Here is a 14,807-nt window from a genome sequence, read left to right as displayed (position 1 = left end):
TCACAGAGGATCCTTAATTAAAAAAAAAAAAAAAAAAAAAGTTGCCATAGAGTCGATTCCGACTCATAGTGACCCTGTAGGACAGAGTAGAACTGCCCCATACGGTTTCCAAGGCTGTAATCTTTATGGAAGCAGACTGCCACATGATTCTCCTGTGAGTGGTTGGTGGGTTCGAACTGCCAGACTTTAGGTTAGCAGCCAAGTGGTTAACCACTGCGCCACCAGGGCTCCTTTCAATAATAATAGCTAATATTTATTAACTCTTTGCTGTAAGTCAGCCATTTTGCATTCCTGGTATCATTCAACACTCATATCAAGCTTGTGAGGCTGGTGCTATTATTCTTTCCATTATACAGATGAGGAAACTGAGGCTCATATAAACTGAAGTAGCTTGTCCGGGGTCATCCAGCTCATGGTGGTGGAGGCAAGATTTGAACCTATACGGTTTGACTTCAGAGCTTAACTACTCAACCCCTCTGCTATTCAGTCTCCTTTGTGCAGCCTCCTTCAATGAAGGTTTGTTGTTGATAGTAAACACCCTTACCATTCCACCCTCCAGTTCTATGTACTTGCTTTGCACGATGTAGAAAAATCTGCAGGTGCAGGGGTGCCTGCGTCTGCAGCATAGTGATAATAAATAAACAATAGACAAAAGGTACTGTGTGTACCACTTCCTTGTTGTCGACAAGCCTCTTTGCTGCTCAGAGTGATGTCTAGAGAAGTGATGTAATGTTGAGTATAGCTCTGGAAAAGCGATTTCTGGCAATATAGTTGGTATTCAACTCTCTGCAATGTTGAGGTAGAAGAGGGATGGTGTCTTACCTGGACAATTTTCTGGAAGTAGTGTAGAGGTATTAAGAGTTTAAAAAAGAGGGGAAGGGTAGACGCAGAGGGGGTTATGCCCATGATTTAGCATTCTCCCAAAAGTGAGAACCCATCCCTCTCCTAAAACACACACACATACGCACACACCACATACACTTACATCACATACACGCACACTCATATCCATATGTGCCTTTCTGGGTGGCCTTGGCCAAGTTACTTAACATCTCCAAGTCTCATTTTCATCTGTACAATGAAGGTAATGATAATAATACCTTCTTCATTGGCTAGTTGTGGGGTTAAGTGAGTACCTTAACACAGTGCCTGGCACATGTCTAGGATTCAATAAATGCTAGATAGTAAAAATCAAACCTCAAAACCGTTTATGGCAGGAGGCTTTAGCTGCTTGACATACCAAAAAAAAACAAAAACAAATCTAGAAATCTGTTGGATTGGAGCCACTAACATTTTCTTCTGTCTGCCCCATTTTAACGTCCTGTTGTCACTGTGCACCAGGGTCTAGGGACTGAACTGAGCCCCCATCAGCCTGAAGCATTCTAGCCTTTACTTCCATCCTTTTGGCCATTCTTCGTCCCACTTTAATGATTTGGAAAGACTTCCAAGAAATGGGAAACTGGAAACATTTTTTCTTCCTAAGGAGAATGATGCAGAGAATATAGCAAAAGTTTCCCCTGCAAATCTTCTCTCCAAATTGAAAGATTGTGATTTTTTGTGAGCTCTTATTATAGCTCCATGGATAAATTTTCCAGATCTTAATAAATCACTGAACTAACATGCCACCAAATCTAAAATGAAATATCACAAACAGATCTGATCTGAATATACATTTCAGCATTTTGCTGTATAAGTGTTATGGGCATAAACAGAGTGAAGCAGGTCTTAGATATACAAACATAGTTATTAGTATTTAGTAATAAAAAACAAACCAAGATATCTCAGAGTTCAGTTTTCAATTAAACCTTAGAAATTTTTGCTAGTCACTTTCTTTTCTATGTCTGTTCTGCCTTTGATTTTCGGAACATTTGTTTTGATACGGAGACCATGAAATTTTAAAAAGTCGCCATTTTGCATCTAACAGAGCCATTTCCTGACTTGAGATTGTGTGGGCAATTCATATGATTCCAGGGTCAAATCTGACGGTCATTGACTGTTTTAGGTCAAAACATTATCTTTGTAGAAATTTGCATATAAAGGTGTTTTTAAAAATATCCCCAGAAGGTATCCGTAAAAGTGAGAGAGTTGAACTAGATGATTTCTAAAGTATTAGTGATTTCCAGAGGGTAAGAATAAACTTGGAAACTTTAACAGTGAAAATATTTACTGAGTACTTAGCGTGTGCTCATCACTACATGAAGTACTTCCATGCAATATCTTGTTTAATTCTACCAACAGCCCTCGGAGGTACTATTATTATTTTACGCATGTGGAAACTGAGGCACAGAGAGGTGCATAATTTACTTAAGGCCACTCATCTAGCAAAGAGCAGGAATTCCAGCCCGCCGTTGTTGTCTCCAGAGCCAGTGCAAGGAAATGCTCTCATAATTTTTGCTACATTTCTGCCAACCCTCCCAAAGTAGGTGAGTGGTCCGTTTTCCTGTCAATGGGGCAAGTTACCCAGGGTTGGGTCTGCAGTTACACAATTAGGCCAAGACGACGTGACTGTTCTGTTACTGCTGTACTATAGATTTAAATACCTTTACAACTTCTCATCTACTAGATTCACCCCCATGTTACCACATGCATTTTTCCTTTCGAGAAAATGGTATTATTGGTCCAGAAATACCTTCAGCTCCTTCACAAAGACTCAGCTCTGGATCTGCCAAAAATCATGTCCTTTTTTATTTTCTTTTGGTAGCATCTATGCCATCATAGCCCTGAGTCTCTGGTGTATACTTGGGAGAATCATAATCGCCTGGGAGGAGAGTTTTCGTTGCTTGGGACAACCTGTTGTTAAAGGGACAGCAACTTATAAGACACAGCTGGGAGGGGAAAAAGGAAATGCAGGAGCAACCTCCTTTCATGGTTCAGTGCCAAACAATGGCTAAGCCCCGATAACGTTAGTGGATTATTCTTGTCCGTGGAACTGGTGATACTGAGATCCATACTGCTCAAATGGCCTATTATCAGAGCCTCTCGACATAATTATCATGTAGCCTGGGACATTGGCATGCTCCATTCTTGTAGCATAACTGGATCTGGCCTGGAAGACCTTTCAAAGTAGGACAGTCAACAGAATCACATCGAAGCCACCAACTCATTGATTAGAGGCGATTACGAGAAACTCCCCCAAACTCCTGTCTTTTATCGAGCACTTACTTTGTGCCAGGTACTATTAGATGCCTGGCGTGATGTTATGTCATTTGGAAATCATCCTGAGACAATGTTGCTATGACTGGTTTGAATATAAACTTTGCCTGTCTGTGCCCCTGTGAATGCCAGTTGCTGGCAACAAGGATTGGGTTTCATGAAGTCTGTGCCTAAATGTTGCTTGTTGGTGACAGTGATGGTGACAATGGTCAGACAGTGGCACTTTTCATCTTAAGAATTCATTGGTACTCTGCATGATAGCCAGCGGAATCAGACAGGAAGAGGGCTGGGCTCCTTGATCCTGTAATAAATGAAGTCCAACATTAAGTCCAGTGTGGTAGGCTGAATAATGATGTCCACCTCCTTAATCTCCAATGTATGTGAATATGTTATTTTATATGGCAAGAGGGACTTTGCAGATGTGAGTAAATTAAGGACTTGGAGATGGGGAGATTATCCTGGATTATTCAGGTGGGCCCAGTGTAATCATCAGTTGCTGTCGATCAGTTCTAACTCATGGCGACCCCATGTATGTCAGAGCTCCCAATTGAGTTGGAAAGGCAGAGGAGCACATATGAAAAAATAACAGGAGTACTGAACTTTGCATGATTAGGCATCTAGTTGCTCCAATGGGGATCGTAGTATGCAAGGGAAAATACATGGATTTTGTGGAGTCTGACTGGCCTGGTCTTGAGTCTTAGATCTACTACACACTACCTTTGTGATTCTGGGCAAGTCACTTAGTCTTCTGAGTCTCAGATGTCTCAGTTTTACAACAGGAATAATCAGAGCCACCTCAATAGGATTGCTGTGAATAAATTACATGGAATAGTTAAAGCACTGGTATGGCACTTGGCAAATAACACAGGTTTAACCAATGATGGTTGTATCTCCTCCTCCCCTGCACACTCCATCCCCCCATCGTAGCAGCTCAGGAACAAGAGAGCTCACTGTGGGCTGGGCTGATTGGGGGGCTTCTTGGGGGAGGTGAGATTGAATTAGGCTTTGGAGGATGACAAAACTATAAGTAGGTGGAAAGAAGATCAGGTATCTCAGAAAAGGACTACAGCATGAGTTAAGACCAAAAAACAACAAAAAATAGACTTGTTGCCGTCAAGTGGATTTTGACTCCTGGCAACCCTAGGTGTTACAGAGTAGAACTGTGCCATAGGGTTTCCTTGGCTGTAATCATAATGGAAGCAGATTGCCAGGCCTTTCTTCTGCAGTGTAACATAGTGGCATCAGAAGCTGCCTAACTTCGGGGGAGAAATGAGAATCAAGGTCATCAAGATCAGCATAAAGCTGATTCCTATGAGGTGGAAGTCAGACATACCTCCACTCTTCAACGTTTTTACCGGTTCTGAGACCAGCTGCCTTCCCCACGACACTCTCTGTTTCTCTGCTGGGTTCGATAATTCGTTGCAATGGCCACACAGAACTCACAGACCATACTCACGCTTATGTGTTTTATTAGGGAAGTAACAGGCTACAATTCAGGATGAGGATCAACTTGGAAGTAACAGGAATAACTCAGGAGACAGTCAGGCCAGCTTCCAACCAGGACAGCTCTCAGCTTTCTCTCCACCATGCTCCCAGGCAGGTCTTGTTTCTCAGCCTGCCCTCTGCTGCCTACCCGCTTGGGCCTAGCCTCTGCCTTCCTCAGGCAGTGCTACAGATCTACGGAATTAGCTATTAAGTGTCTGGAGGCACCCTACTCTGCCAGCAAGCTTCCTGCCCGAAAGCACTCAGCTTTCTTACTCGATGGTGGGCAAGCCCATTGCAGCCCTCTGCCTTCTCCTGCTGCTGCCGTCTGCTGCCACTGCTGTCTCATGCCATCTTTAGTGTTACAGTTCCCTCTCTCTCCTGGGTCTAGGAGGTTCTCAGTGCAGGGATCCTGGGTCCAAAGGACACGCTGTGCTCCGGGTTCTTTTTCTTGATGATAGAGAGGTCCCCCTTACCTCTGTGGGATTAGCCCTTTTATAAGACTGTTCCTCACACCAAGACCACAAATTGACCAATCCCCTCAGTAGGTCACAGGCACCTTATTTGCATAGTAAACTGTCAAATCCCTGCAAGGGTTTTATGTACCTTATTTGCATAGTAAACTGTCCAGTTCCTGCAAGGGTTGTGACCTAGCAAATCATCTTGGCAGAACTACAAACCCAGGGCCAGAGAAAAGAGAAAACTGTTGCACTGCCTGCAGGGATGCTGGTTGGGTTCAAACTGCCAGTCTTTAGGTTATGTCTTAGGCTTGGTTCTCTAGAGGAGCAAAACCAGTGAAGCATATATGTATGTATATGTATATATATAAAGAGACAGTTTTCAAGGAAATGGATCACAGTTGTGTACAGGGGCAAATCTCAAATCTGTGGGTCTGACATCAGGCTGGAGGCTTCTGTTGACTAACGTGGTTGCAGGGGCTGACAGTCAAACCCAAAATCAGCAGGTCAGATGACAGGCTTCTGGCCCACGTCCCAAAAACTGGAGGTCAGAGGATGACGAATCTGATGTAGGATCCAGAGACAGCGAGCTTTGCCAGAACATTTATATATATTGGATGCAGTCCACACCCCCAAGGAAACTGTCCTTTCAACTGATAGACTGCTCCCATTGGATCACAAATTGGAAGATGATCACATAATATCTGACAAACCACTGAGAATCATGGCCTAGCCATGTTGAGACATAACCTTAACCATCACAGGTTAGTAGTCAGTGCAAACCATTTGTGCCCCCTAGGGATTAAGACAGGGAGATACTAATGAGCAGGCTTGGTGAGGGATGATAATGGGCCGCCTCCTAGAGCAAAGCTCTGTATTAGGGAATGGTGGGTGATAAAATTGAAAAGATAGGTTATGGATGATCTCAAATGCCAGGTAAAGAAGTTTAGACTTTATTCTGTGTTTAATGGGGAGACATTGATGGTTTTTAGCTTTTGAGCAGTGGCAACAACAATTTATTATTAATTTATTTCTAGTTCATCTTAGTTCTTAAAAGGGTTTGAGTTAGCCTATCAAAACATACACAAGATGCAACCGAAGCAAATTAAAATTAATAGGTAAGGAAAAAAATATATACAAAATGTTATATATACTCTTGAGCTACACTGGACCTGATGCAGGTTTGAGGATGGATGACAATGACAACTTGGATAGGGCTAAGTTTACTTTCACTTTGCTTTACTGTAGAACCAGGAAACAAGCAATACAAAGAATATACCAAGATCAAGGACCACAATGGCATGAATGGATGTGTCTCCTGAGGGCCTTCTTGATTACTCATAGAGATGCATTGCTGAAGGGATTAGGGAACATGTAAAGGTAGAGGTCAAGTCAAAGAAGCCCTGATTTGTGGTATTTGCCAACTTCCATAGTGTGAATACTCTGTAACTGACAAAACCACCAGGGTGATGTCACTGAATGTGGAGTTGGGAAGAGAGATGTACAATCCGCTCTCATGAGCTGGTAAGAACCAGCTCCCTCACTTGACTGCCACAACTTTCCCTTCTTATCGTAATAAGAAATTCTTGACCTGCTATAGTGTATATACCTATGTTTTATGTCTTGCTGTGCCATTAGCTGTATCTAAGTTTTAATGCAATAGGCCTGGCCATGGTCTGACATAGTATGATCTCAATTACGTAAAACAATAAGTATATGAATTAAGAAAACTTGGAGGAAAATACACTAAATTATTAACAGTGATATGTTTGGGTAGTTGGATTGTGGGTGACTTTCACTTTATTTCTTGTAATTTTCAGAATTGTATATATTCTCTACCATGAGCAGCATTGCTATATTTCTATAATTAGAAAACATAAATTACTCTGTTGTTGCTGTTGTTAGTTGCTATCGAGTCAGCTCCCACGTAGGGTGACCCCGTGTATAACAGAATGAAACATTGCCCAGTCCTGTGCCATCTTCTTGATTATTGGTGTGTTTGAGTCCATTGTTGCAGCCATTGTGTCAGTGCATCTCACTGAGGGTTTCTCTTGCCTTCGTTGGCCCGCCACTTTACTAAACATGATGTTCTTTTCCAGTGATCAGTAGAAAAGTGGAGTATGGAAGGGGCGGGTAACTTTGTAGTGGAGAAACCTGGAAAACACTTCCTCAGTCCAGTAATCAAGGTTTATCATCATCAGTGATAAGCCATGTTGATAGCGTGCACCCTTGATATGATGCAATAAGAATGGTACTTCATCTCTGTGATCTTCCTCCCCAAAACCCATGACTCTAGTCTAACTATGAGAAAAACATCATAAGATGTAAATTAAGGGACATTCTATATTTTGTATGGGCTATCCAACCAGCCCTCTTCAAAACTGTCAAGGTCATCAGAAACAAGGAAAGTCTGAGAAACTGTTATAGACGAGAAGAGGCTAAGGAGGCATAACGAGTAAATGAAATTTGGTATTCTAGACTGATCCTGGAACAGAAAAGAACATTAGGGGAAAAACTGGTGAAATCTGAATAATGTGTGGAGTTTAGTTAATAGTAATGTTCCAATATTGGTTCCTTAGTTGTGACAGATGTACTATAGTAATGTAAGATATTAACAATAGGGGAAACTAGGTGAGGGGTATATGGCAACTCCCTATCCGTCTTTGCAACTATTCTATACATCTAAAAACTATTCTAAAATAAAAAAAAAATTACTAAAATTATATTCAGAGAAATAGAATAACGTAGTAGGTCTCTAAAATAAAAGCATTGTATGAACATCAGTGTGAAAGAGCAAGTGATTCCAAGGCTTGTGAAGTTTTGCACATCTCAGTAATTGTGGTTATTAAGTAATGGAATAAAAATATTTTCCTTTAAAAAATGTGCTGAAGATGCAGAACCCTGTGTACAGTGTTGCCAGCATTTGTTTATATAATTCATATTTTCTTCTATCTGCAGAGACTATCTGTAGAAGAGTAGCTGAAAAATGACAAAGTGTAGTTGCCTATAAGAGGGATAGGAACCTGGTGTGCAATGGTTAAGTGTTCAGCCACTAATCGAAAGGTGGATGGTTCGAACCCACCAGCTGCTTTGCGGGAGAAAGATGTAGCAGTCTGCTTCTATAAAGATTTATAGCCTTGGAAGCCCTATGGGGCAGTTCTACCCTGTCGTATACAGTTGCTATGAGTCAGAATTGACTCGATGACAGAGGGTATAAGAGGGATACTGGAGAATTGAAGAAATGGGGGAAGGGACATTAAAAGACGAGAAATTCGTATTTCCGAAGTTTTGTGTAATCAAATGCATTGATATTTTCTTATGGCTTCTGGGCTTTATCTTTCTTAATAAGGTCTTCTTTCCCTCAAGGCTAAAATGGATATTTATTTTTCTAAATTTTATTACATTTATATATATGAGTGTATTTATGCAGCAATATCTCTTGTTTATATTGAGATTATGTTTAGGCTTTACGCTGTATAATATATCTTTTCCATTTTGAATTATGTGTTTGTATTATTTTTTAAAATATGGAATAGAAAACTGGAAACAAATATACCAGATTTTATTTTACAACAAAATAATTTTTAAACAACAACAACAAAATGTACTGAGTAAATGCAGCTAAATAAAAAATAGAGTGATGAAGATAAAAAACAGAGTGAGACCAGTATACAAAACACATGCCACAAAGACTTTTCCATTTGCTCAAAGTGTGCCAGAAATCTGGTAAAGCTTTTCTCCATCCAGCCCAAAGAAGGAAACGTGGTCAGGCTATGTAGTGTTCATAAGATAAATACAGACCAGCTGCCCAGGAAAATCTCATCTTTTCATGATATTTAGACCAGAGGGTAATTTTTATCTTGCCTATTACTGTGAATATCATATTGAATATCATTCCTGCGGTAAATTCAGCCCTGAGTTTCTTTTTAGTTTATTTTTGCACCCAGGCCAGTGGCATTTCATCAACAAATTTTTTTTTGGTGTTGTTGTTGTTGATATGGTATTTCGTATTTTTTAAAATTAATTTTATCGTGGTAAACTATATATAAAAATTTGCCATTTTAACTGTTGTTAAGTGTACAAATCAGTGATATTAGTTACATTCACCATGTTGTACAACCATCACCACAATAGATATTTCCAACTTTTTCACCACCCCAAGCAGAAACTCAATACTTCTTAAACAATAACTCTCCACTTTTCCTCCCCAGCCCCTAATAAATTTTTTGTCTCTATACATTTGCTGGAGCGCTGGTGGTGCAGTGGTTAAGAGCTCACCTACTAACCGAAAGGTTGGCAGTTCAAATCCACCATCTGCCTCTTGGAAACCCTATGGGGCAGTTCTACTCTGTCCTACAGAATTGTTATGAGTGGGAATTTACTCAATGGCAACAGGTTTTTTTTTTTTTTTTGGTTTGGATACATTTGCCTATTCCAGTTATTTCATATAAATGAGATCATACAATATTTGCTCTTTTGTGTCTGACTTATTTCACTAAGCATACTGTTTTCAGGGTTCATCCATGTCATAGCCTGTATCAAAACTTTGTTTCTCCTTATGGCTGAGTAATACTCCATTGTCTGTATGTACCATATTTTGTTTATCCATTCATCTGTTGATGAACACTTGTGTTGTTTCCACCTTTTGGCTATTGTGAATACTGCTGCAGTGAACATTGGTGTACAATTGTCTGTCTGAGTCTCTGTTTTCAAACCTTTTGGATATATACCTAGGAGTGGAGCTGCTGGGTCATACGGTGATTCTTATTTTCCACAGCAACTGCACAAAAGATCAACATAAAATTTGATGAAAACAAATTCTATGAAGGTTTAGGAGCAGAGAAGTAGCTAGAACACAGCAGCTGTTAAATGCAGATCCTCTGCCGAGGTGAGGGCTGGACTGACATCTTCTGAGGACACTCGAGGAGCCTAATAAGGATCACACCAACTCCACACAGATGCAGGCCAGGGGAGCAAATAGCCACTAACCACCAGTTGGCATGGAGTCGATTCAGACTCATGGCGACCCCATGTGTGTCAGAGTAGAACCGTGTTCTGTAGGGTTTTCATTGACTGATTTTTGGAAGTAGATCTCCAGGCCTTTCTTCTGAGGTGCCTCTGGGTGGACTCGAACCTCATACCTTCTGGTTAGCAGCCGAGCACATTAACTGTACCACCCAGCTTGTTGCCGTTGAGTCGATTCTGACTCATAGCGACCCTAGAGGACAGAGTAGAACTGTCCATTGTGTTTCCAAGGCTGTAATCTTTATGGAAGCAGACTGCCCCCATCTTTCACCCACAGAGCATCTGGTAGGTTTGAACCACTGACCTTTCGTTTACCAGCCAAGTGCTTAACCACTGCACCACTAGGGCTCCTTTTGCACCACCCAGGGACCTAAATAATCGCTGGACGCTTACAATATTCCAGGCCATAGACTAGGAACTGGAGCATCAAGGGTGAATAAGACATTGTTCCTGCCCTGGAGGGTGTAACATTCTGTTGGGAAGACAGAGCTGTAAAGAAATCAGTGCACTAAAGTGTTCCTTGTGTTAGAACAAACCTCTGAACAGGTATTAAATGGAGGGAGTTGTGGATTCTACCCTCATGGTAGTGAGGAAGAAAGTGTGGGAGCCAGGAAACTTTCCATAAATAAGGGATATTTTAGGATGATTACTCTGGTGTATTGTGGAGGATGTGTAGGAGATGGAGATCCCAGAGGCAGACAGGAGTTGGGAAGTGTTTCCGAGGTGAAATAGAAGAGTTGATTGGCTACTGAACTCTGTTTTGCACCGCATGAAAACTGGTAGAAACCAGTATTATTTGGTCAGGACCATTTTGGTTGCAAGTAACAGAATCCCAGTCTATACAGCTGATTACTTATTGGCTTGCAGAATCAAGGCCATATTGATCAGCCAAACCATAGGAAGATGAGGGTGCAGCTAGGCCTTGGAAAACTAGGGGTTCAAACACCATCAGAAGTCTTCCTTTCCATTTCTTGCCTCTGCTTCTCTGTGTGAGTTTACTGTATTTTCTCTCCCTGAAAATTGGTTTTCTCCACATGGTGGAAAAAGTAGGCATTTGTAAGTTCCCATATTTTTCATCGTAAGACTCCGTATCATTAGAGATGGGCTCTTTTACTCATTTTTTGAAAAATTCTGGACAAGAGCTTTGGATAGAGTTAAGTGCCAACCTTCGACCAATAACTGAAGCCAGGGAAGGGATGGGGTCAAGAAAGAAGATGGCAGCTACCATGATAGTCAGATAGTTGAGAGGACAAGAAGTTGATTGCTGGGCGGACAATCCTACATCTTTTCTTCACTTATTAAATGCTGTTATACACCAGGCTCAGGGCCTGGGGCTGGGAATGTGAAACAGTGCTCAATCTTCTCTCTTGAGGATGTCCTGGAAAACACACACACACACAAATTCCTAGACAACCTCCTCCTGAATTCCACTTCTCAGAAATTCTCCCTCCCTAGTGCTTTCATCCACAGTTTGGGGCAGAGGTCATCCAACCATGGTCACTTGGTTCATTTGGCTTTTGGGGCAGCTCTGAAGTCTTTGAATGCTTCATTTGGAGTGTAAGAACTGGGTTCTCCATCCTCCAGGGGACGGCGTGTATTCTATTCTTCTTATTTGGTTATACAAGCATCCTGTGAAAACCTCTTGCTTAAACTGGGAAGAGCAAGATAACAAGTTGCCACTGGATTGCCACCAGCCTTCTAATGGTCCTTTTGGGAGGGGCCCATATTTCTCCCAATGATGATAAGCACTGGGGACCTTGTTATGCAGCAGATCCAAGGGAGTGTATGGACCTGCAGCTTTGGATCATTAGCCACGCCTTTAGGGAGCATACTCCATCCTTGGCAAGTGAGGAACTAACGTAATTATAAGCTAACATAGGTTTCAAGGGGAAGATTGTGAATCACATAAAATAGAAAATCTACACTTAACCCTTTAGTTAAACTTCTTGGACCAGAGACTGAGAAAGGAGAATTGCTCCTCAGGGTCTTCTAAGCACAGTAGTCCAGAAGCCAGGTGTCTGTAAATCCTCAGAGATTTATTTCACTTGGAAACTGTTCACAAAGTAATAACAGCTATCTTTTACATGTGTATAATATGTTCGAATTTCCTGTGATCCCATATGCTATTATTTTACATAATCCTTACAACAATCTTATGAAGCAGGCACTTACTAGTACCCTTATTTTATCAATGAGGAACCTGGGACTCTGAGAGGTTAAATAAATTGCCTAGGGCCAAATCTTTTTTTAATGTTTTGTTCTTTGTCTTTATTATTATCATCATCAATTTTCAACATAGTGAGTTGGTGCCCCAGTAATCTGTAATGGTGACTAATGGATTTTTATTAAAAATTGGTTATGAACTTCTGAATGTGTGTGTGTGTGTGCACAGCATTTCAATCCAGTGCAGTCACTGTTAGTTTTTTTAACGCTCAAATTATCCTAAAGTGACTCATGGGAACCCCTTCAGGATGGTTTCTGTTGTCTTTTTGACATGACCTGTTGGTCTTTGAAAGTGTGCTTACTTTCTGTCACAATATGTTCCAAGTCCTAAAGGCAACCATTTCTCTAGGGAGCCCTGATTTCTTTTAGTGACAAATAGTATTTGATGACCAACCCCTGCTGTGCTTTACAAGTATAAAAATGATGAATCAGGTTTGGCTTTATGGTATCACAATAGTCACTGTGGCATTTTGGCCCATTGTACATTATATCATAAAGGAGCCATGAGGCAAGGCAGTATGTTGGACTGACCTCTCTGCTCTTGTTAATCAGCATTACATGTTTGTATCTATCTGTTTTTGGTTGAAGCCTGTGATATTTTAGGGTACAGTTACTCCTGAAATATTTACTAATTGACATACTTTGTACAAGAATCTGTGCAGGGTCCAAGACGCAGATTCACCATAGCTCATAGTTATTGGAATAAAAGAAGTAGGGTGGGGCTGTCACTCTCTGACTTTGTCCCCCCTGGAACTGATGGCACATCTATTAGACAGTAGCAGATCATGATTCGCAATATTTTCTTTGCAAACAGACCAGTTAGAGTCAACAAGAACCTGCTGAGCCTTCTGGCCTGAGTGTGTAATTGCCTGAGGGAGAGTTTGCTCTTGAATGTTATTCTTACATCTTCAAAGGTTTCCAGGGGGATGAAGGAAATCTTACATGCCAAATGTAGTGATCAAAACTTCAATTCCACTTCTTCCTCTAAGCCAGTGGGCAGGATCCCAGGTGCAACCAGAAGAAGAAAGAGCTGTTGTTTCCTATCAATGGAAATAAAAAACCAGTATTTAAGAGTTTAAGCCAAATTAATGATGTGCATCTCAGGGCCCCAAATGGTATAGATCGGATTACCACACATACTGCTTCAGGCTCTACCCTAAATGTGGAGACAAGAGGGAGGTTGTTGACTTACCATATTCCTTGTCTACTGAGCTGGATGCTCAGATTGTGAGAGCTGGGGAGAGTAGAAACTGACATAATTAAATGCTTCTGGAGCCATGGCATTACGTTGTGTCACTCTCTTGCAATATATACACCACGAGAGGAGGGATTTTTGTCTGCTCTGTTCACTATTTTCTCTCTAGCACCTTGAAACAGTGCCTGGCACACAATAGCTTTCTCAAAAAATATTTGTTGAATGAATGAATTTCTCCAAGAGCAACATTAATATGTATAGGCTCTTCTTTTGGGAACCTTCCTTTTGTCCTTGCTTGGCACACATACGCACCTTTCTCCCAAGGGAAGTATTTGTGGCCTGAATTGTAGTCATTCTTTAGTCTGACGTTCATCAACTGCCTTGTCAAATCAAATAATTGATATCTTTTGTACTGAAAAATATCTTGAGGAGTGTTTTCCACTGATGGACTTGGAATTTTCAACTTTAATAGACTTATTATCAACAAACATAATATACACACACACACACACGCACGCACACACACCTTTGCGCATATATCATGCATGAGTAGAGCTGATAACGTGTCACCCTTAGTCAAACTCAGGGAGGGAAGATTCCATTTGTATCAGTCAGGATAAGCCGTGCTATGATAGAGTAACAAACAGTCCCTCAAATTTCAGTGCTCTATACAATTGCAAAGGTTTATTCCTTGCCCGCATTTCTGGTCCATCATGGGTCAGCTGAGGGGTTTTATGTGATCCTGACTGATGGAACAACCATTATTTGAAGCATTATCAGTAGGCGTGGAAGAGGGAGCCTGGAAATGACATACATTATTCCCACTCACAGTTCATTGGTCAGAACTTGTCACAGGGCCCTAGAGCAAATCTTACTATTACCTACTTAATGACGACCACAGTTGTCATTTTACTAGATTGTCCTAGATTCATTCTACTTTTGGAAGTCTATCATAACAGAACCCAGGAACAATTTCCTAGAGGGGCAGCACTTAAAAAAAAATCAGGCTGGTCATTTTCTAACCTCAGAGAATAGGTCTTATATACAGCACAGTGGCTATGACCACAGACTTTTGGAATCAGAAAGACTTGAGTTCAAATTCCAGCTCTGCCATTGAATAACTTTGTGACATTATGCAAAATGTTTAATCTCTCCAAGACTTAGTTTTTTTTAAAAAAAATTTTTTATTGTACTTTAGGTGAAGGTTTACAGAACAAATAGTTTCTCATTAAACAGTCAGTACACATATTGTTTTATGACATTGGTTAACA

Source organism: Trichechus manatus, unplaced genomic scaffold (assembly GCF_000243295.1).
Source record: "Trichechus manatus latirostris isolate Lorelei unplaced genomic scaffold, TriManLat1.0 scaffold00024, whole genome shotgun sequence".
Lineage (NCBI taxonomy): Eukaryota > Metazoa > Chordata > Mammalia > Sirenia > Trichechidae > Trichechus > Trichechus manatus.
This window is presented reverse-complemented; position numbering follows the sequence as displayed.